Source organism: Urocampus carinirostris, chromosome 13 (genome assembly GCF_059441175.1).
Source record: "Urocampus carinirostris isolate Australia breed hairy pipefish chromosome 13, RoL_Ucar_1.0, whole genome shotgun sequence".
NCBI lineage: Eukaryota > Metazoa > Chordata > Actinopteri > Syngnathiformes > Syngnathidae > Urocampus > Urocampus carinirostris.
Genome location: NC_142361.1, coordinates 33,425,578 through 33,448,092, shown reverse-complemented (window position 1 = coordinate 33,448,092; position 22,515 = coordinate 33,425,578). Strand labels below are relative to the sequence as shown.

The 22,515-nt window shown below is 43.7% G+C and overlaps 1 protein-coding gene across 3 annotated transcripts in view; it reads right to left on the bottom strand.

Moving 5' to 3' along the window:
* Positions 1 to 22,515, bottom strand: part of LOC148354382 (stromal membrane-associated protein 1-like) — a 122,877-nt gene that overhangs the window by 51,910 nt on the left and 48,452 nt on the right. The gene's annotated exons all lie outside the window — the stretch shown is intronic.

Sequence of the window (22,515 nt, the reverse complement as noted above, 5' to 3'; positions counted from 1 at the left end):
TTTATTTTGGGAAAGAGCCACAACATATATTATGAGACAAATTTACTAAATTGCTAAACCGGCAGACAAAAGCTTAGTCTTCAGCACATTTATTTTTGATGATTTGATAAAAAATTATGAAAAGAGAATAATGCCAAAGCCCCTGCCCCAAAATCAACAAACATACCACTTTAAACTTGTCTCTTTCTTGCATTTACTCAAGATCGGTTAAACTCGACCCTTTTTTTTCAAGCATATTGGTTTCAAAACCAGATGCAAGCAGTTATTTTGTAAAAACGTCACAACATTCTACAAACAGGGAGCCTGATGTGCTTACCTTTGGCGCAGACGGCGTAGGGCGAGAGATGGGAGGGGGTGCTTGCACTTTTTGCATAGCTCCACCCATCCCTCCCACTCACCCAATCAAATGACTAAGTTCTCTTCCGGTGTTTTGGCGTATTTACAGTTCTGTGGATTCATCATAAGGTATCTGAACACTGAACACAGATTATATAGTGAACTTTTATATAAAGGATTCTTTACCGTTGTACAGCCAAAACGAGTTTTTTTCCCCCCTTTTTTTGTGTGACACCTTGACTGTAAATTGTAGTGAAAAACGTGCCCTATATATACTGCGAAGTAATACAATGTTATTTAGCTTTGGTTTGGCTTTGCGTGTACCTGAATAGGATAGACGCTTCAAGTTTTGAGAAATTTTGCATGCAATCAAATTTGTCTCTGAGCCACAGATACTCATTGAAGGAGCCATATATGGCTCGCGAGCCATAGGTTCCCGACCCCTGTTTTAGACCGTAATAAAAATGCATTATTTTGTGTTTGAATTCATTATCGGTTGTGCTATTATAATTATGTCTAAACTTGAAATTATAGTAGGGATATCTTAGATCAGGGGTGTCAAACTCATTTGAACTCGGGGGCCACACGATAGAACAAATATTCTGTCGGGGGCCGGACTAGTATATTAAAGACAAAGAAAAAGAGATAAATAAGAAAAAGAGGGAGGGAAAAGGAGAGAGGGTGGGACAAAGAAAGAAAAAGAGAGAGAGGGAGAGAGCATGAGAAAGAAAAGATAAAAAGTCGTGAGAGAGGGGAAAAGAAAGGGAGAGGAAGAAAGAATTCCAAAGAGAAATAGAAAGACAGAAGGAGAGAATAGAGAAAAGAAAGCGCAAAGGGTACGAAGAGAAAGAGAAAAGGAAAAAAGGATGTTAGAGCAAAAGAGGTTAAAAGACACAAAGGGAGAAAGAGACAAAGAGCAACAAAGGAAGAGAAAAAGAGAGACACAGAGAGTGAAAGAGACAGAGACAGAGTGGGAGAAAAGGGGGGGAAGAAAGAGAGAGAAATAAATACAAGTACAGTGCCTTTGTTTGAGGCCCCAGGCTTTGGCAACATCAAGTTGACATATATTCAACCCGCAGCTTGTTTTTCTCTTGCGCTTCTCTGAGTCTTGTCTCGCGGGCCGGATTCAATCCCTTAGACGGGCCTGATCTGGCCCGCGGGCCGCCTGTTTGACACATGTGTCTTAGATAATCAAAACGACAACGCATAAGTCATGCCTTTGCACATGATATGCAAACCTGTGTCAAGTCCCTTTACTGTATGAAAAATTGTGCACGGACAAATTATCACACAAAGGCCACAAATTAAGACGAAACCCATATAATTATTATAAGAAAAAAATGATTTTAATGACAGGAGCATTATTCTCTCACATAAAGCCACATTAAGAGGAGGGAGTGTAAGTTATATATATATATATATATATATATATATATATATATATATATATATACTGCAGCCATATCCCCCGAGTGGGAGGTGGCTAGAGTCATTTCTGACTCTTTTTGGGAGATTGATAGAGGAGGGGATTCCCAGCCCCCTCGCTCAACCCAAATGAGGTGTTGGGAGTCATTAGGTGACCAAACCCCCCAATTCCAACCCCTAATGCTGAACGCCAAGCAGGGAGACAACGGGTACCAATGTTTAAGTCTTAGGTATGACTCGGCCGAGGCTTGAACCACAACCTCCCAGTCTCGGGGCGGGCGCCATACCCTCCAAGGCCACCGAGCTGGTAAAAGATCACATTTTACAAGCTGATATTTTTGTTACCTGCATACACTGTAATTTGTGCCGAATTTTCAAGTAAATTGGTCCCAATTTCCAGCCTTGCCTAATTAGTTAGCATCTACCGTAAATTCTGGACTATAAGCCGCTACTTTTTTCCCTAACTTTCAACCCTGCGACTTATTCAGTGATGCGGCGAATTTATGTATTTTTTCTACTGGCCGCTAGCGGCGCTCGAGTGTTGCTACCATTAACTGCCCTGTCAAAGCTATATTATTATTATTAAAGCTTTGAAAACTCTCTCGGTGTACCGTCTTTCTTCGTAAATATGTGTAACCGTGTATAATATGTATTTGCAACTGTATATTTTTGTAATGTATTTATTTGTATTTTTTTAGACACTTATTCTGATATGTTTTGCACGGAAGAACGAAAAATGAGGGGCGGAACAAACGCGGGGTGCCGAGTTTAAGTGGGGACCGCTAAAGGTGAGGGACAGACAAGGAAAGAAGAGGGGGTAAAAAGTTGGTTAAAGAAAAAGGAGTTGTGTGAGTCATCTGATATATTTTTCCCACCCTTACCTTTGGAAATATACACTTTTTTCCTTGGATTACTTTCAACGGGACCCGGACTCTGCAGGTCTGCATCAAACCTTAAGTACCGGTATCATTTTCCGTTCATTTTGCCGGCTGTGATTTTTGGACTGTGGACTTTGATGAAGGACATTTAGTTTCAATCGCGGGACTTGAAGTCGGGTTTGGGTTAATTTTGTGTTTGTGTTACATGTTTAAATGTGGGCGCATGCGGCTTATATACAGGTGCGGCTTGTGTATGTACAAAATCGGTTTTCCTCTTAAAATGTGGTGGGTGCGGCTTATAATCAGGTGCGCTCTATAGTCTGGAATTTACGGTGTATATTGAAACGGTGAAGTCCATAAAATTTTTATAATAGGTAAGGCCTCAAATATCGTCCCACAAGCAGTAAGTTTAAGACCCCTGATCAATACATGTTTAGTAAACAGGAACTGACGATTCTGACCAGAATGTCTGACGTAGTATAAAAAAAAAACGTGAGAGTATAAGGGAGTATAAATAAAAACGCAAATAGAAAATGATGCATGCACACTGTTAGATGACCTTTAGAAATTGAGAATCTTCAGCAGCCGCTGCAACTTCAATCAGGAGTGGAAGTAATTGCTTGTACCATTATAATGAAAAATTATTTGTTTGGAAATCATAATGAAATTCAAAGGGCACAACTGTCCTATGACTCTACCGTTATAATAAACTGTGCTGTCCCCACCTTTCTTAAGTCAAAATATTGATTGCTTTATTGTCTTATTACAAGGTGATCTGATTTTTAGCACATTATTTTCCACCGGGTTTCTTTTCCTCTTGTTTCCCTACTAAAGTGAACTAAATTTGTCGGGGCGGAGGTTCGTTGACGGACTCACAAACTAAAAGAGAGCGCACTGAGCTTAAAAAGACAGAAAGCTAATCTGTTAGTGAGCCGCAGCTGGCGCCACACGGGCGGGGCCAATTGGGCACCATGGCAACCGTGACAGGTTCCATTGACGTACTAAGAAAATTTCTATGCGACAGCAAATAGAAAGCTGTAACTGTCATGATTACCGATGGGAATCAACTGTGCCCGCTCCTTTGGCGCCAACTGCCTCGGAATCTGATTGGCTCCCTGTCCCGATTTATATTGATTGGCTTCCCCACTATTTAAACCCTGTCCTGTCAATCCCCTCTTGTCAGTCCGTCTGCGAATCTCCGTGTGTTGAAGGCAAGCCTTTTTCGACCCTGACCCCCGCCTGTCAAGTTTTGCTCCCGTTTGTCTCCTGCTACAACCCGTTTTGATCCCGATCACGTCTTCTCTCCGGTCTTGGCTTACGACTCGTTTCCGACCCCGACCACGTTTTTGCTTTCCTGTCCTGGCTATCGACACGTTTTTTCCATCCCCGACACCGCTATCGCTCGCCACGGAAGATCCACTTCCGTGTTCGGATCACAAGCGGAGTACAACCTGCGTCCAGCAAATTTCGGAGAAGGGGCCCACCCCTTCCTCGTTCCTTCAATAAAACGTTACGCAAGTGGGTCCTGTTTCCGGTCTGGTCCTGACATAAAGAAGTTCCTCCCATTTCAATTTACCACAGTGCTGTATTTTAAGCAGACTTCTTGAGAAACATGGAAACAATTTAAAGCATTTAAAAGCACTCCACCCAAAATTCAAGCACTTTCGAAAATTTCAAGCACCAATACGGAACCTGTATCTACATTCCAGTACTGTGTCATTTGTAATACAAAATCATTATGAGAATCAGATATATTGGCCAAATACCTTCAAATTTTGCTTGAAAAAAACTAGTCAATTGATTTATTTTTAGTCAAAACCCGCCTACCTACAAAATATAGAAAAAAGAATGATGGTTTGTTCACTAATTAGCACTGAAGGTTTCTTGGATGGATAAAGGAAGTAAGGATCTATTGAAGGATTTTATACATTTGACTATAAAGGATTTTATACATTTGACTATAAAGGATTTTATACGATTGACTACAAATTACATTTAATGCAAAAGATATTCAATGACTGGGCAGTCGTTGAATGTCAGGGCAGGCTGTTCGAAAAGCATAATATTGTTTTGTTGATAACAGGACGCGTGAGTGTGCTGACACAGAATGTTCCAGACATCGGGGAGCTGTGTTGAGAACGTTGGGTGCAGAGCAACAGCTTGGCGCGCCCATGGGAGGAGCCGGCACACCATTATGCGGGGAGAAGATGGCCAATAAGAAAAATATAAAGGACTTCAGAAAAAGGCTTCCCAGAGACTCCACTGTCGCGTTTTCGGCCGTCTTCGATGGAGTTCACTTAGTTCTTTTGTTGGGTAAAATAAATCTGCCCCCGGCTTTCCTGTTTATTTTATCCTCAAAAAACGAGCGTGCATAAATTTTTGGGTGAATATAGGTTGTGTTTGGTTAATGGAGTCAGATAATTAATTCGAGCAATTTGGTAAACGCTACATTTTGTTGATTAATTCCCAACACCATCTATACACCAGAGCCATATCCTCCAAGTGGGAGTTGGGTAGGGTAAAAAACACACTCACATTCACTAAACATTCATTTCCCTTCGCTCTTCCCAACCAGACACCGAACATCATGGCCACAGCATAACAAGGGGCGAGTTGCTGTGCCATGCAGCCCTTCATCAACAGAGAGGCCTGACAACATACACTGGTTTACCCCCTCTGCATTGGACGGGCCAATCCACCTGAAATGAAGACCTCCCAAAGCACTTTACAATGTGCTTCACACTTATCCATTCACACACACACACACTCACACACCAATAGCAGCCATGCAGCTATGCAAGGCGCCAACCTGCTTATTGGGGGCTTTAGGGATTCAGTGTCTTGCCCAAGGACACTTCCATATATAACACGGAGGAGCCAGGAATCAAACCTGCGATCTCTTGATCCCAAGACGAGCGCTCTACCTCCTGATCTTATGCTGCCCGATCAACAAAATAAACACGTTTGAAAAAAAAATATGGTGTATTGTATTTTGTAAGGGAAAATACGACAGTTTGTAAGGGCATGGAGCCGTGGAGCTTGACAGAACTACGTTGCGGAAAAAAGCAAAAATCCTCAACATCTCATCTCATTATCTGCACCGCTTATCCTCAGTAGGGTCACGGGGGTGCTGGAGCCCATCCCAGCAATCATCGGGCAGTGGGCAGGGGACACGCTGAACTGGTTGCCAGCCAATCGCAGGGCACACAGGGACAGACAACTCGCTCATTCACACCTGGGGACAATTCGGACCGGCCAATCCACCTGAAATGCATGTCTTTGGAATGTGGGATGAAAACCGGAGTGCCCGGAGGAAACCCACGCAAGCACGGGGAGAACATACAAACTCCGCACAGCAAGTCCGGTAGCTGGATTTGAACCCACACAGGAGGTTCCCAAGACCTTAGAACTGTGCCGCACACGCGCTAACCACTGCGCTGCCGTGCTGCCCCTATTCTATTCTATTCTCATTATCTCATTAGCTGCACCGCTTATCCTCAATAGGGTCGCGGGGGTGCTGGAGCCCATCCCAGCAATCATCGGCAGTGGGCAGGGGACACGCTGAACTGGTTGCCAGCCAATCGCAGGGCACACAGGGACAACTCGCTCGCTCATTCACATCTAGGGACAATTCGGACCGGCCAATCCACCTGAAATGCATGTTTTTGGAATGTGGGAGGAAACCGTAGTGCCCGGAGGAAACCCACGCAAGCACGGGGAGAACATACAAACTCCGCACAGCAACACCGGTAGCTGGATTTGAACCCACACAGGAGGTTCCCAAGACCTTTGAACTGCGCCGCACACGCGCTAACCACTGCCCCACCGTGCTGCCCCTCCCTTATAGTCAAATGCATAAAAATCCTTCAAGGGGATACGGATAAGAAAACACCACAAATGGGTTTTTAGATGAGTTAAAAACCCCATCAATAGTCTGTTTTAAACCACAGCTGCAACCAGCAGCACTGTCCCCGGTGAGTACACAACATGGAGAAGATGAAACAAAGCTCTGATTGTTGGAGAAAAACAATGACTCGGGGAAGAACAAACAATGATGTGTGGGGGTAGGCAAACAAATAATGAAAGGAAAGGAGCGGGAGATGAGGGTTGCCAATTGGCTAGCGGGAACACCAAGTGGCCAAGAGGGGTTGTATACAAAAGCGGCAGGAAATAGAGGACAAATAACAGCGAGAGTGGAGAAAAAAAAGCAGGGCATTGGAGAGATATAAAACAGAAAGTGCAGCAAATGAGGAAGCGGGCGCTGTCCACATTAGATATTCTTTAAGGATTTGCAACTGAGCGACTAGCCTATCTCTTAAATCAGGGGCCGGGTTAGTAGATTAGAGAAAGAAAAAAAAGAGAGAAAGAAATAAGAGAAAGAGAAAGGTAGAGAGGGTGGGACAAAAAAGAGAAAGAGAGACAGACAGAGAGAGAGAGAGAGAGCATAAGAAACAAGAGATAAAAACAGAAATAATGAGAGAGGGGGAAAGAAAAAGAAGGAAGATCAAAATAGAAATAGAAAGAGAGAAAAAGAGGAGAGAAGGAGAGAAAGACAGAAGGGGAAAGCAAGAGAGAGAGAGAAAGAGAGTAAAAGAAAAAATGAAAAGAGAGCAAAAGAAGGTTAAAAGACAGAGAGATAGAGACAAAAAGGAACAAAGAAAGAGAAAAAAGACAGAGAGAGTGAAAGAGAGAGAGTGAGAGAAAAAGAGATTAGAGAGAGAGAAATACAAGTGCAGCGTTTGTGAGAGGCACCAGGCTTTGGCAACATCAAGTGGACCTATTTCAACCAACAGCTCTCTTTCTCTTGCGCTTCTCTGAGCGTTGTCTCGCGGGCCGGATTCAATCCCTTAGCGGGCCTGATCCGGCCCGCGGGCCGCCTGTTTGACACCTGTGTCTTAAATAGATATGGGGCGGCAGTAGCTCAGGAGGTAGAGCGCTCGTCTTGGGATCAAGGGATCCCGGTTCGAATCCCGACTCGTCCGTGTTACATGTCGAAGTGTCCTTGGGTAAGACACTGAACCCCTAATACCCCCAATAAGCAGGTTAGCGCCTTACATGGCTGCAAGGCCGCTATTGGGAAATGTGGAGCACATTGTAAAGCGCTTTGGGAAGTCATTGACTTGAAAAGCGCTATATAAAATGCAGCTCATATCATTTCATTTCATTTCATATGAACAGTACACTGCACCATCTTTAAAGGTAAAGACGTTGACACTTGGGAGGGAATGCCACTTTCCAATGCCGAGGAGACTTCTTCCCAGCTTTTGCAAATGCTTTATATAATCCATTAAAAGGAAATGCCACTACGCTCCATTTACTGCAACATTACACAATCTTAATCTCTGTGAAAGGGTCTTAGGACATCACATGCATTTTATGTACTGTTCCTGGAGACTGTAAACTGCCTGTAAGTACTTGAGGACTGATGGTAGCAGATCCTTGGATTGGATGATTAGGGCAGTATGAGGAGACAAACTACCGTATTTTCCGCACTATAAGGCGCACCGGGTTATAGGGTGCACCCCGAAAAAATAGTTTTTGGTCCTATTTTTCACATACATAAGACGCACCGGATTATAAGGCGCTACAATGGGAACGTCGACAAAACAGTCAGATAGTTCAGTCCAACTTATTACCCCCTTAACATTCCCAAAGCTTGCAAAGACGCAAATACGTGTCTCAGACATGTATGGAAACAGTGTCCGTACGATGTCACTCAAATGCATCGTTCCATCATTCGGAAGGTTAAAGTCTTGGGATTCAAGAAATGCCAACCATTCCTTAGTATCTATTTTCTTTTTCGATCGCAACTTTACTGTGCATATGACAACAAACACTTTTTGAGTTTAATTTAAAAATAGACACTCCATTCCATCCATTATCTGCACCGCTTATCACAGAAACATCGAGTTCAGTCTGAAACAAGATACAGGGACAATATAAAACCTGGAGTAGCTCACCGAAGTCGTTGTGTTCATAATAATGTGCAGCCAATGTCCTCTTATATCCGTGAGGGTAGTAAATCCAGGAGAATAAAATATTTACAAATACAGAATAGATAAAAAGGCTTTCTCTATGCCATCAGCCACGTGCTATACACATTCATCTTTTTCGGCCAATTGCAGGCTTTGTTTCGCCGTTTAAGCCAATGCCAACCTGCAAATGATAAAAAAGATCCGCCCCTCGACCTCTGAATAACTTTAGCCAATAGTGATCGATTCAACTGATGATTGACAAATCTTTTTCGGCCAATTGCAGGCTTTGTTTTGCCGTTTAAGCCAATGCCAGCCTGTAAATGATAAAAAGGATCCGCCCCTCGACCTCCGAACAACTTTAGCCAATAGTGATCGATTCAAATGATGATTGACACATTGGTTAGCCAATGAAACGCAGGTAAATAAATCCCAGCATGCACCGCGTACTACTTGGCGTTCGGGGGAAAATCTAGTCGGCGGCTGCAAGTTAGTTGGAAAACTTAATGTTGATCCATAAATAAGGCGCACTGTATTATAAGGCGCATGGTCAGCTTTTGAAAAAAAAATAAAGGCTTTTAGGTGCGCCTTATAGTGCGGAAAATACGGTACAACTAATGGAGCATACAGGCTCATTTTGGAAAGGTTTATATGGTTGTGGTAATGAACTATAGTACTTTATTCCCTGTATTTTGGTGGATAATCTGCTTCACCCTAGTTAAGAGAATTTTCGCAAAGACCCATATCATACACTATAGCGCATGGGTCACCAACGTGGTTTTTGCGGGCAACAGGTAGCCCCCTAAAAACATATGGGCCGCCGGCAGCCAGGTTCTGAACCAGGGGTCAGGAACCTTTTCAAGCAAAAAATGTTTTAAAAAGAAATTGAGAGAGCCTCATCATATATTTTCAGACAAAATTGAAAAAACTGCCAAACACGCTCTCTAGACAAAAGCTAATTCTTTAGCACATTTTATTTCACTGTGTGTCATTTGATGATTCCATCAAATGTATGAAATGATAATAATGCCAAATTCTGTGTCCCGAATCAATGTAAATATGCCATTTACAATTTGTCTTCCGCCTTCAGTTAAGAGTGTTGAGGCCAGTGTTCTCGTTTGCCCGCGTTCTCTATTTACTTTTTTTCCTACATTTCTTTCTTTTCTTTTTTTCTGGCTTTTTCTAAATTTTTTCCTTCTTTTTTTCTCTTCCTTTTGTTTCTTTTTTTCTCAGCTTTTCACTACTTTTTCATTTTGGATTTTTTTTATTTTTTGTTCTATTCCCCCCTTCCTTTAAGTCATTTTGTGCATCATTTTACATAATATTTGGTCATGTTGGGATTGAAGAAGCAAAAACAACCCGAAGAGCCGTTTAGGACCCGAAAGAGCCGGTTCCTTTTAGTGAGCCGAGCCGAAGAAGCCGGTTCCGCGACAAACTCTACTGATTTTACTCAACTTCGTTCTCCTTCGACTCGACTTCAAAATACCGCATTTAGGACACAACGTCAGGGGAACCCGTGTATTTTTACCTTCATGCACTGTAACTTTGACTTGAGTCGCTTCTTAATTAGTCATTTTGAGCCCTGATTTTTGTGCGCTGGCTAGATTTTCTTGTGCGCTGAGAATGTGCGAGCAGTGCGCGCAGCTTAGAGGGAACACTGAGTACAGTACAACGGCTTGAACGTATACTGCGTCAGAAAGAAGAGAATGTCCTTAATATGTTTATCAAGTATCGAGTTTGGCAGGTGTTTAAACTGAACGCTTTTACACGAGACCCTGCGAGTCAAATGAAAATTCTACAAAGGCGAGCTTAGAGGCCGTGACGCTGACTGCTCAAAGAATGCCAGGCAGAATACCATAAATTCCGGACTATAAGCCGCTACTTTTTTCCCCAAACGTTCAACCCTGCAACTTATTCAGTGATGCAGCCAATTTATGTAATTTTTCTGACGGCCGCCAGCGGCGCTCGAGTACAAAAGGTAAGATTTAGACCGGTGGAATATATGCGCCGAGGAAGACTGCAACTTCTTGGCTTGACTAGCGGCAAGAAATCTTTCACTAAAACTGGCCGCATGCGAAAGGCAACTTTTTTGCAAGTCTGCCAGTGGATCCTGACAGCGTGGGGCAGCATAAAAAAATCTAACATCACCAGCGGGTTCCGAAAAGCTGGTCGGAGAGGAGGGCACAGAATCAGGAGTGGATGGGAGCGTGGGACGACGTCTATATGACAAAGTTTCTTTCCGACACTAAGGAAGACGACTTTGATGGCTTCAGTTCTAAGGAGGAAGATAAGGATGGTTTACCTTGATTTTTACAAGTACGTTTTTTTAATAGACCCGTTTACTGTGTTGCGAGCGTGTTGCTAGTGTGTTACTACCTGTCACAGGCACCGTTTGGGATGAAAGTCATATTATTATTATTAAAGCTTTGTAAACTCTCTCGGTGTACCGTCTTTCTTTGTAAATATGTGTAACCATGTATAATAAGTATTTGCAACTGTGTATTTTTGTAATGTATTTATTTTAGAGACTTATTCTGATATGTTTTCCACGGGCGAATAAAAAAGAAAACCATGGGGGCTGACGGGAAGTTGAGTAAACGTGAGACGTGTTTGTGGACGCGGCGGACAATAGTGGATATACAGTATATTTTTCCCACCCTTACCTTTGGAAATATACACTTTTTTCCTTGGATTACTTTCAACGGGACCCGGACTCTGCAGGTCTGCATCAAACCTTAAGTACCGGTATCATATTCCGTTCATTTTGTCGGCTGTGAATCTTGGACCCTGTACTTTAATGAAAGACATTCAGTTTCAATCGCGGGACTTAAGGTCGGGTTTGGGTTAATTTTGTGTTTGTGTTAAATGTTTTAATGTGGGCGCATGCGGCTTATATACAGGTGCGGCTTGTGTAAGTACAAAAATGGTTTTCCTCTTAGAATGTGGTGGGTGGGGCTTATAATCAGGTGCGCTCAATAGTCCTGAATTTACGGTAGTTGGCCCTCACACATTCCAAAAAGTTGAGACATCTACGACCTAGAGCCTTAATCCACCGCCTTAGACCACGTAGTCACACTTCCAGTATCATTCTTAATTTGTATCAATTTTCCTTGGAAATGTAAGCACTACAGAACCTGAACCTAAACAACCTTCCCGATCGATAATGATTTATTTTCCTGGTATTTATAGCGGTTGAAGTCTTGACAATAACGATACACTGTTACAACCTGTCGCAGTGCGATTAGAGGCGGTAAGAGTGGATCCCCTTTGTTTGGTGACAGCTGCCATACTAAAAGCATGGAAGAGAATAAAAAAGCTGCCGCGGATGGATAGGTCAATAACAATAAGACGTGTGGGGGAAACAGCACGGGTGAGAAGGAAAGGAAAGGTGGCCATCTTTATTGATAGAGGAAGGAATAAGGATAAGGAAAGACAAAAGGTGACGCGGGGTTTCTCGAAAAGAGTGTTGCTTGCGAAGTAACAATGACAGATCGGAGAGAGTGATAACGATGGTATAATCAATAAGAGTGAGAGTCAAGGAAAACTGAAAGATGATCGATAGCAGGTGGCGGTGATGACAGAGGGAGGAAATAATGACAGAAGCAATGCTGATAAGAGGAAGCCGTCAGACCGTTTGCGAACCTATGCTCCTAGCTAGGCAAGCTCATACCTTCCGACATTTTCCTGCCCTGTTTTCTTCTGCCTGATACCTGTTGCCGACCTGTTTCTGGAACTGTTTCTGCCCTCTTCTGCCATCCCGAGCATCGACCTGTTTTGCCCTGTTTCCTGCCTGATATCTGTTGCCGACCTCTTTTCTGGACTCGATACCGCCCTTGCTCTCCCGTCCCTGCTAGTGACCTGTATCCCTGCTGCCAACGACACAGAAGTGCCACTTTCGCGTTCCAGCCACCTGCTACCCGTGTCCAGCGATCATCGGATCGTGGAAGCAAACACTGCTCTCTCTCTCTTTATCAATAAAACTGAGTAAACAAACGCTACTGGGTCCTGTCTCCGTTTCTGGCTTGTGACACTATTGTTATTTTTCTTAAGCAGAAGCCCAATTGGCGCCAACAGCCCTGAGCGTTGATTGATTCAGAGACTCTTTTTAAACCCCCTGCTTCCAAGGGGAAGCCGTCAGACCGTTTGCGAACCTATGCTCCCAGCTATGCAAGCTCATACCTTCCGACATTTTCCTGCCCTGTTTTCTTCTGACTGATACCTGTTGCCGACCTGTATCTGGAACTGTTTCTGCCCTCTTCTGCCATCCCGAGCATCGACCTGTTTTGCCCTGTTTCCTGCCTGATATCTGTTGCCGACCTCTTTTCTGGACTCGATACCGCCCTTGCTCTCCCGTCCCTGCTAGTGACCTGTATCCCTGCTGCCAACGACACAGAAGTGCCACTTTCGCGTTCCAGCCACCTGCTACCCGTGTCCAGCGATCATTGGATCGTGGAAGCAAACACTGCTCTCTCTGTCTTTATCAATAAATCTGAGTAAACAAACGCTACTGGGTCCTGTCTCCGTTTCTGGCTTGTGACACTATTGTTATTTTTCTTAAGCAGAAGCCCAATTGGCGCCAACAGCCCTGAGCGCTGATTGGTTCAGAGACTCTGCTTCCAAGGGGTAGCCGTCAGACCGTTTGCAAACCTATGCTCCTAGCTAGGCAAGCTCATACCTTCCGACATTTTCCTGCCCTGTTTTCTCCTGCCTGATACCTGTTGCCGACCTGTTTCTGGAACTGTTTCTGCCCTCTTCTGCCATCCCGAGCATCGACCTGTTTTGCCCTGTTTCCTGCCTGATATCTGTTGCCGACCTCTTTTCTGGACTCGATACCGCCCTTGCTCTCCCGTCCCTGCTAGTGACCTGTATCCCTGCTGCCAACGACACGAAAGTGCCACTTTCGCGTTCCAGCCACCTGCTACCCGTGTCCAGCGATCATCGGATCGTGGAAGCAAACACTGCTCTCTCTGTCTTTATCAATAAATCTGAGTAAACAAACGCTACTGGGTCCTGTCTCCGTTTCTGGATTGTGACACTATTGTTATTTTTCTTAAGCAGAAGCCCAATTGGCGCCAACAGCCCTGAGCGTTGATTGGGTCAGAGACTCTGCTTCCAAGGGGTAGTCGTCAGACCGTTTGCGAACCTATGCTCCTAGCTAGGCAAGCTCATACCTTCCGACATTTTCCTGCCCTGTTTTCTTCTGCCTGATACCTGTTGCCGACCTGTTTCTGGAACTGTTTCTGCCCTCTTCAGCCATCCCGAGCATCGACCTGTTTTGCCCTGTTTCCTGCCTGATATCTGTTGCCGACCTCTTTTCTGGACTCGATACCGCCCTTGCTCTCCCGTCCCTGCTAGTGACCTGTATCCCTGCTGCCAACGACACAGAAGTGCCACTTTCGCGTTCCAGCCACCTGCTACCCGTGTCCAGCGATCATTGGATCGTGGAAGCAAACACTGCTCTCTCTGTCTTTATCAATAAATCTGAGTAAACAAACGCTACTGGGTCCTGTCTCCGTTTCTGGCTTGTGACACTATTGTTATTTTTCTTAAGCAGAAGCCCAATTGGCGCCAACAGCCCTGAGCGCTGATTGGTTCAGAGACTCTGCTTCCAAGGGGTAGCCGTCAGACCGTTTGCAAACCTATGCTCCTAGCTAGGCAAGCTCATACCTTCCGACATTTTCCTGCCCTGTTTTCTCCTGCCTGATACCTGTTGCCGACCTGTTTCTGGAACTGTTTCTGCCCTCTTCTGCCATCCCGAGCATCGACCTGTTTTGCCCTGTTTCCTGCCTGATATCTGTTGCCGACCTCTTTTCTGGACTCGATACCGCCCTTGCTCTCCCGTCCCTGCTAGTGACCTGTATCCCTGCTGCCAACGACACGAAAGTGCCACTTTCGCGTTCCAGCCACCTGCTACCCGTGTCCAGCGATCATCGGATCGTGGAAGCAAACACTGCTCTCTCTGTCTTTATCAATAAATCTGAGTAAACAAACGCTACTGGGTCCTGTCTCCGTTTCTGGATTGTGACACTATTGTTATTTTTCTTAAGCAGAAGCCCAATTGGCGCCAACAGCCCTGAGCGTTGATTGGGTCAGAGACTCTGCTTCCAAGGGGTAGTCGTCAGACCGTTTGCGAACCTATGCTCCTAGCTAGGCAAGCTCATACCTTCCGACATTTTCCTGCCCTGTTTTCTTCTGCCTGATACCTGTTGCCGACCTGTTTCTGGAACTGTTTCTGCCCTCTTCAGCCATCCCGAGCATCGACCTGTTTTGCCCTGTTTCCTGCCTGATATCTGTTGCCGACCTCTTTTCTGGACTCGATACCGCCCTTGCTCTCCCGTCCCTGCTAGTGACCTGTATCCCTGCTGCCAACGACACAGAAGTGCCACTTTCGCGTTCCAGCCACCTGCTACCCGTGTCTGTCGATCATCGGATCGTGGAAGCAAGCACTGCTCTCTCTCTCTTTATCAATAAAACTGAGAAAACAAACGCTACCGGGTCCTGTCTCCGTTTCTGGCTTGTGACACTATTGTTATTTTTCTTAAGCAGAAGCCCAATTGGCGCCAACAGCCCTGAGCGTTGATTGATTCAGAGACTCTTTTTAAACTCCCTGCTTCCAAGGGGAAGCCGTCAGACCGTTTGCGAACCTATGCTCCCAGCTAGGCAAGCTTATACCTCCCGTCATTTTCCTGCCCTGTTTTCTCCTGCCTGATACCTGTTGTTGACCTGTTTCTGGACCCGTTTCTGCACTGTTCTGCCATCCGGAGCATCGACCTGTTTTGCCCTGTTTCCTGCCTGATATCTGTTGCCGACCTCTTTTCTGGACTCGATACCGCCCTTGCTCTCCCGTCCCTGCTAGTGACCTGTATCCCTGCTGCCAACGACACAGAAGTGCCACTTTCGCGTTCCAGCCACCTGCTACCCGTGTCCAGCGATCATCGGATCGTGGAAGCAAACACTGCTCTCTCTGTCTTTATCAATAAATCTGAGTAAACAAACGCTACTGGGTCCTGTCTCCGTTTCTGGCTTGTGACACTATTGTTATTTTTCTTAAGCAGAAGCCCAATTGGCGCCAACAGCCCTGAGCGCTGATTGGTTCAGAGACTCTGCTTCCAAGGGGTAGCCGTCAGACCGTTTGCGAACCTATGCTCCTAGCTAGGCAAGCTCATACCTTCCAACATTTTCCTGCCCTGTTTTCTTCTGCCTGATACCTGTTGCCGACCTGTTTCTGGAACTGTTTCTGCCCTCTTCTGCCATCCCAAGCATCGACCTGTTTTGCCCTGTTTCCTGCCTGATATCTGTTGCCGACCTCTTTTCTGGACTCGATACCGCCCTTGCTCTCCTGTCCCTGCTAGTGACCTGTATCCCTGCTGCCAACGACACAGAAGTGCCACTTTCGCGTTCCAGCCACCTGCTACCCGTGTCTGTCGATCATCGGATCGTGGAAGCAAACACTGCTCTCTCTGTCTTTATCAATAAATCTGAGTAAACAAACGCTACTGGGTCCTGTCTCCGTTTCTGGCTTGTGACACTATTGTTATTTTTCTTAAGCAGAAGCCCAATTGGCGCCAACAGCCCTGAGCGTTGATTGGGTCAGAGACTCTGCTTCCAAGGGGTAGCCGTCAGACCGTTTGCGAACCTATGCTCCCAGCTAGGCAAGCTTATACCTCCCGTCATTTTCCTGCCCTGTTTTCTCCTGCCTGATACCTGTTGCCGACCTGTTTCTGGAACTGTTTCTGCCCTCTTCTGCCATCCCGAGCATCGACCTGTTTTGCCCTGTTTCCTGCCTGATATCTGTTGCCGACCTCTTTTCTGGACTCGATACCGCCCTTGCTCTCCCGTCCCTGCTAGTGACCTGTATCCCTGCTGCCAACGACACAGAAGTGCCACTTTCGCGTTCCAGCCACCTGCTACCCGTGTCCAGCGATCATCGGATCGTGGAAGCAAACACTGGTCTCTCTCTTTATCAATAAATCTGAGTAAACAAACGCTACTGGGTCCTGTCTCCATTTCTGGCTTGTGACACTATTGTTATTTTTCTTAAGCAGAAGCCCAATTGGCGCCAACAGCCCTGAGCGTTGATTGATTCAGAGACTCTTTTTAAACTCCCTGCTTCCAAGAGGAAGCCGTCAGACCGTTTGCGAACCTATGCTCCCATCTAGGCAAGCACATACCTTCCGACATTTTCCTGCCCTGTTTTCTCCTGCCTGATACCTGTTGTTGACCTGTTTCTGCCCTGTTCTGCCATCCCGAGCATCGACTTGTTTTGCCCTGTTTCCTGCCTGATATCTGTTGCCGACCTCTTTTCTGGACTCGATACCGCCCTTGCTCTCCCGTCCCTGCTAGTGACCTGTATCCCTTCTGCCAACGACACAGAAGTGCCACTTTCGCGTTCCAGCCACCTGCTACCCGTGTCCAGCGATCATCGGATCGTGGAAGCAAACACTGCTCTCTCTGTCTTTATCAATAAATCTGAGTAAACAAACGCTACTGGGTCCTGTCTCCGTTTCTGGCTTGTGACACTATTGTTATTTTTCTTAAGCAGAAGCCCAATTGGCGCCAACAGCCCTGAGCGTTGATTGGGTCAGAGACTCTGCTTCCAAGGGGTAGCCGTCAGACCGTTTGCGAACCTATGCTCCCAGCTAGGCAAGCTTATACCTCCCGTCATTTTCCTGCCCTGTTTTCTCCTGCCTGATACCTGTTGCCGACCTGTTTCTGGAACTGTTTCTGCCCTCTTCTGCCATCCCGAGCACCGACCTGTTTTGCCCTGTTTCCTGCCTGATATCTGTTGCCGACCTCTTTTCTGGACTCGATACCGCCCTTGCTCTCCCGTCCCTGCTAGTGACCTGTATCCCTGCTGCCAACGACACGAAAGTGCCACTTTCGCGTTCCAGCCACCTGCTACCCGTGTCCAGCGATCATCGGATCGTGGAAGCAAACACTGCTCTCTCTGTCTTTATCAATAAATCTGAGTAAACAAACGCTACTGGGTCCTGTCTCCGTTTCTGGCTTGTGACACTATTGTTATTTTTCTTAAGCAGAAGCCCAATTGGCGCCAACAGCCCTGAGCGCTGATTGGTTCAGAGACTCTGCTTCCAAGGGGTAGCCGTCAGACCGTTTGCAAACCTATGCTCCTAGCTAGGCAAGCTCATACCTTCCGACATTTTCCTGCCCTGTTTTCTTCTGCCTGATACCTGTTGCCGACCTGTTTCTGGACCCGTTTCTGCCCTGTTCTGCCAAACGAACGCTACTGGGTCCTGTCTCCGTTTCTGGCTTGTGACTATTGTTATTTTTCTTTACAGTTTTACCCACACATGTAGAAAAATACTTGAATTAATACTTATCAGGAAACTCAAAGATGTCTTTGGAGTGTCTCTCACATCCAATCTACTTGAAAGAGGGAAAAACTCCCGGTTGAACTCTTCCTATCAAATCAATCATGTTGTTCGGGCGCTCACTCGCTTCTTGCTTCTGTTCAGCAACATCCCTCATCCTTCATTTGTCCTCCCCATCTTTGTCTTTATCTTCCTTTCTTGTCTCTGTAGCTCTCTTTACTCTAAATCACTGTCAGCCCATTAGACTGCTGGCGTATGCTGTATTTTTGTGTTGAGATCATGAATAAATTATCAAAGAGACCAAGATGCAGTTTTATCTTCATGCTCTTGTTTTTGTCAGAAATACACATGAGAAGGATCAGGGATGAGTTAGGAAGGTATCGTGAGCAATGTTCCCTGTAATTTTCCAGGGGTCTGAGCGTTCACACAAAGTCGGTGAGCAACGCTTGAAACAACAGTGAGCAACGGCAATCCCAAGTGTGGCAACTAAGTCATTATCAAACATGTCCAAAATTTGACATCACGTTACATTTTGCTGACTCTCCGGCAATGCACAAAAAAATTTCACTTTAGAATGAATTGACTAATGTACGATTGCAAAGGTTGCAAGGCCTACAAACGTCATTTGTTTCTTACACAAGATATCCATTTCTTTTTTTTCCTGCTATCTTTTGTCGCATAATACTAATATTTTGGGGGGCTTATTTAGTCGGTTGCACGATACACAACTGTATTTAATCACATTTTTTTAATGGAAGTACAATGTTGGCAACAAGATTGACTTGGTATAATTAGAAATTGTTTGAATGCAATACAAACGTTTTCATCTTTTTCTATTTTTTTTTAATTCCTTTAAAAAAATCTCATTGTGTTTATTTTTTCCTAGCTGTTACTTTTTTTCTTTTTGTTCTCTATTTACTTTTTTTCCTTTGTTTGTTTTTTTCTTTTTTTCTGGCTTTTTTTCTGAATTTTTCCTTCTTTTTTTTTTCTTCTGTTTCTTTTTTTCTCGAATTTCACTACTCTTTTATTTTGGTATTCTTTTCTTTTTTGTTCTATTCCCCCCCTTCCTTTAAGTCATTTTGTGCACAATTGTACATAATATTTGGTCATTTAGGGATTAAGGAAGCAAAAAGAACCTGAAGAGCCGTTTGGGACCTGAAAGAGCCGGTTCTTTTTAGTGAGCCGAGCCGAAGAAGCCGGTTCTCGAAAAACTCTTCTGACTTTACTCAACTTCAAAATAACGCATTTAGAACACAGCGTCAGGGGAACCCGTGTATTTTTACCTTCATGCCCTGTAACTTTGACTTAATTTGCTTCTTAATTAGCAATTTCGAGCCCTGATTTTTGTGAGCTGGCTAGATTTTTTTGTGCGCGGAAAAGCTCTGGGTGGTGCGCAATTGCGCACACACACAGCTTAGAGGGAACATTGATCATGAGTCTTTGTCCTTTCAAAACATGAAAATAACGTGAGCTTTATGTTACTACCGCAGTGGGAAAATATGCAAAGCTGTAGCAAATGTTTGTGATCAGGGTTGGGTAGGGTCACTTTAACTTGATTACTTTCAATTACTTTTGGATTACTCCAATAGCAAATATGCTAATAAAAGACAAAAGAAACTAAATATGAATACAATGATGACTCACAACACATGGTAAGCTTTCTCTCCTGGCTTTGATCTCTTTGATTGCCGGCAAAACGAACATAAAATGCGCCAGAAACAAAATGAAAATAAATCCAAACAGCTTGCCAACATCATTTTTGCCGTTCCATGTATTTCGTTACTCCCCAAGCCTGCACAAAATTTATTAATTTTATTCATATTTAGTTTCTTTTGTCTTTTATTAGCATATTTGGTATTGGAGTAATCCAAAAGTAATTGAAAGTAATCCAGTTAAAGTAACCCTACCCAACCCTGATTAGTCCCAACCTTAACGAAAACCAATAGACAGGGTTGGGTAGGGTTACTTTAACTGGATTACTTCCAATGACTTTTGGATTACTCCAATATCAAATATGCTAATAAAAGACAAAAGAAACTAAATATGAATAAAATTATGACTCACAACACATGGTAAGCTTTCTCTCCTGGCTTTGATCTCCGGCAAAACGAACATAAAATGCGACAGAAACAAAATAAATAAATCCAAACAGTCATTTTTGCCGTTCCGTGTATTCCGTTACTCCCCAAGCTTGTACAAAATTTATTAATTTTATTAATATTTAGTTTCTTTTGTCTTTTATTAGCATATTTGGTATTGGAGTCATCCAAAAGTAATTGAAAGTAATCCAGTTAAAGTAACCCTACCCAACCCTGCTTATCACCGTTAGATTGGTGGTAAGGAAGCAGACCGGCTATCAGTGAGTCCTAACGTCACCCCCACCTCCCCCAACAGCAGGGCTTTTTGAGGTCTACCAGTCAGGGGGGGGGATCGATAGCTTAGCCACAATGAGGCTAATCAATAAAATGGATTTGTACTGCTGAAGGCGGGGAGCCAATCCTGCTTTCCAGAAAAACACACATGCACCGTCATAAATACGCACATGCAGTATGTGCAGGCGCAATCTCCTGCTGTTATGGAAGAGAGCACAAATGCCATTCAAAATGTTCCACCCACGCATCTTGAGCAAAAATAAAAAATATCCACGGAACTGGTAGAGATTTGTTTTGGAACAAATAGTTCACAGCTAAATGATAACATGATGGATTGGGCTAGCTTTGATGGAGCCTCTCAGTGTATCTAAAACGGCAATACTTTTTGATTTTCGTAGGCGGTGTTCCTAATTTATATGGATGAAAATGATGAAAGATTAAAATTAAAATGATGTAGGCATTCTGAAGTAACTAAACTATACCCGTAATTCCCATTAGGAGATCATTTATTTATTTATTTATTCCTCATGCCATGAGGCTCTTTAACTCCACCCGGTAGAGTAAAAGCCCACATTAAACCCCACCCCCACATTTGCATACGACGCTATTTTATTACAGTGTGTATTTAGATGGATAGATAGATAGATAGATAGATAGATAGATAGATAGATAGATAGATAGATAGATAGATAGATAGATAGATAGATAGATAGATAGATAGATAGATAGATAGATAGATAGATAGATAGATAGATAGATAGATAGATAGATAGATAGATAGATAGATAGACAGACAGACAGACAGATAGATAGATAGATAGATAGATAGATAGATAGATAGATAGATAGATAGATAGATAGATAGATAGATAGATAGATAGATAGATAGATAGATAGATAGATAGATAGATAGATAGATAGATAGATAGATAGATAGATAGATAGATAGATAGATAGATAGATAGATAGATAGATAGATGGATACTTTATTCATCCCCATAGGGAAATTCACACTTCCAGCAGTATCCTTCTGTTGAAAAGTAAAATAATAAAATAAGAGATATAGAATACAAAATACCCAATATACGGAAAATACACACTGTAATAAAAATAGGGTAATATGCAAATGTAGGGGTGGGGTTTAATGTGGGCATTAACTCCCCCGGGTGGAATTAAAGAGCATTATGGCATGAGGAAGAAATAATCTCCTCAGTCTGTCCGTGGAACAAGACTGTGACAGCAGTCTGTCACTGAAGCTGCTCTTCCGTTTGCAGATTTCCGTAACACTGTTTAAATACTCTATAGCAAAACGTTATATTGGATATTATTGTATTCTATATCTTTATATTATTACTTTATTTTTCAACACAAGGATACTGCTGGAAGTGTGAATTTCCCTACGGGGATGAATAAAGTATCTATCTATCTATCTATCTATCTATCTATCTATCTATCTATCTATCATTACTCGTGTTTGACATTGACGTTAGCAACAATGTCTATGATTCCTTCAGGAAGCCATCGTATGAAAAATATGGATTTTCAAAACATATTGTACAGCACACGCTGTATGAATCATATGTAAATTTTGCTAGAAAAAAACAAAAATTCTAGAGCAAATAGTGAAGAGTCAATTTGTAACGGTTGCCATGGCGCCCAATTGGCCCCGCCCGTGTGGCGCCAGCTGCGGCTCGTTGACAGATTGGCTTTCCGTCTATTTAAGCTCAGTGCTCTCATTCTTCCTTTGTCAGTCCGTCAACGAACCTCTGCCCCGCAAAACGTGGGTTTTGACTAGGTCCTGTTTCAAATGATGATGAATGATGTATTGGTATTTCCTGTCCTGTATGGTTTTCCGTTTATTTTGTCCTGTTGAATCTCATATTCCAGTTTCGTTCCCGTCTAGTTTGTCCTGTGTAATTTCGATATCCTGTTTTAATAACAATCCTGACTGGACAGCAAACCACGAAGAATATATGAACTGAAAAATCTGAAGTGATAACTCCTTTGTATTACCAATTAACTGTGATGATTAAAACTGAATGAATATATAGATTTATATTATATATTTGTCGCCGATTTACAATTTCAACCTTGATAACACAAAATTTTGGGGACCCATAGATCTCTGTTGGGACCCATCGATTTTTGAGCATGCGAGTCCCCGGGACCCATCATTTTACCTGTGAAAAATGAACACTGT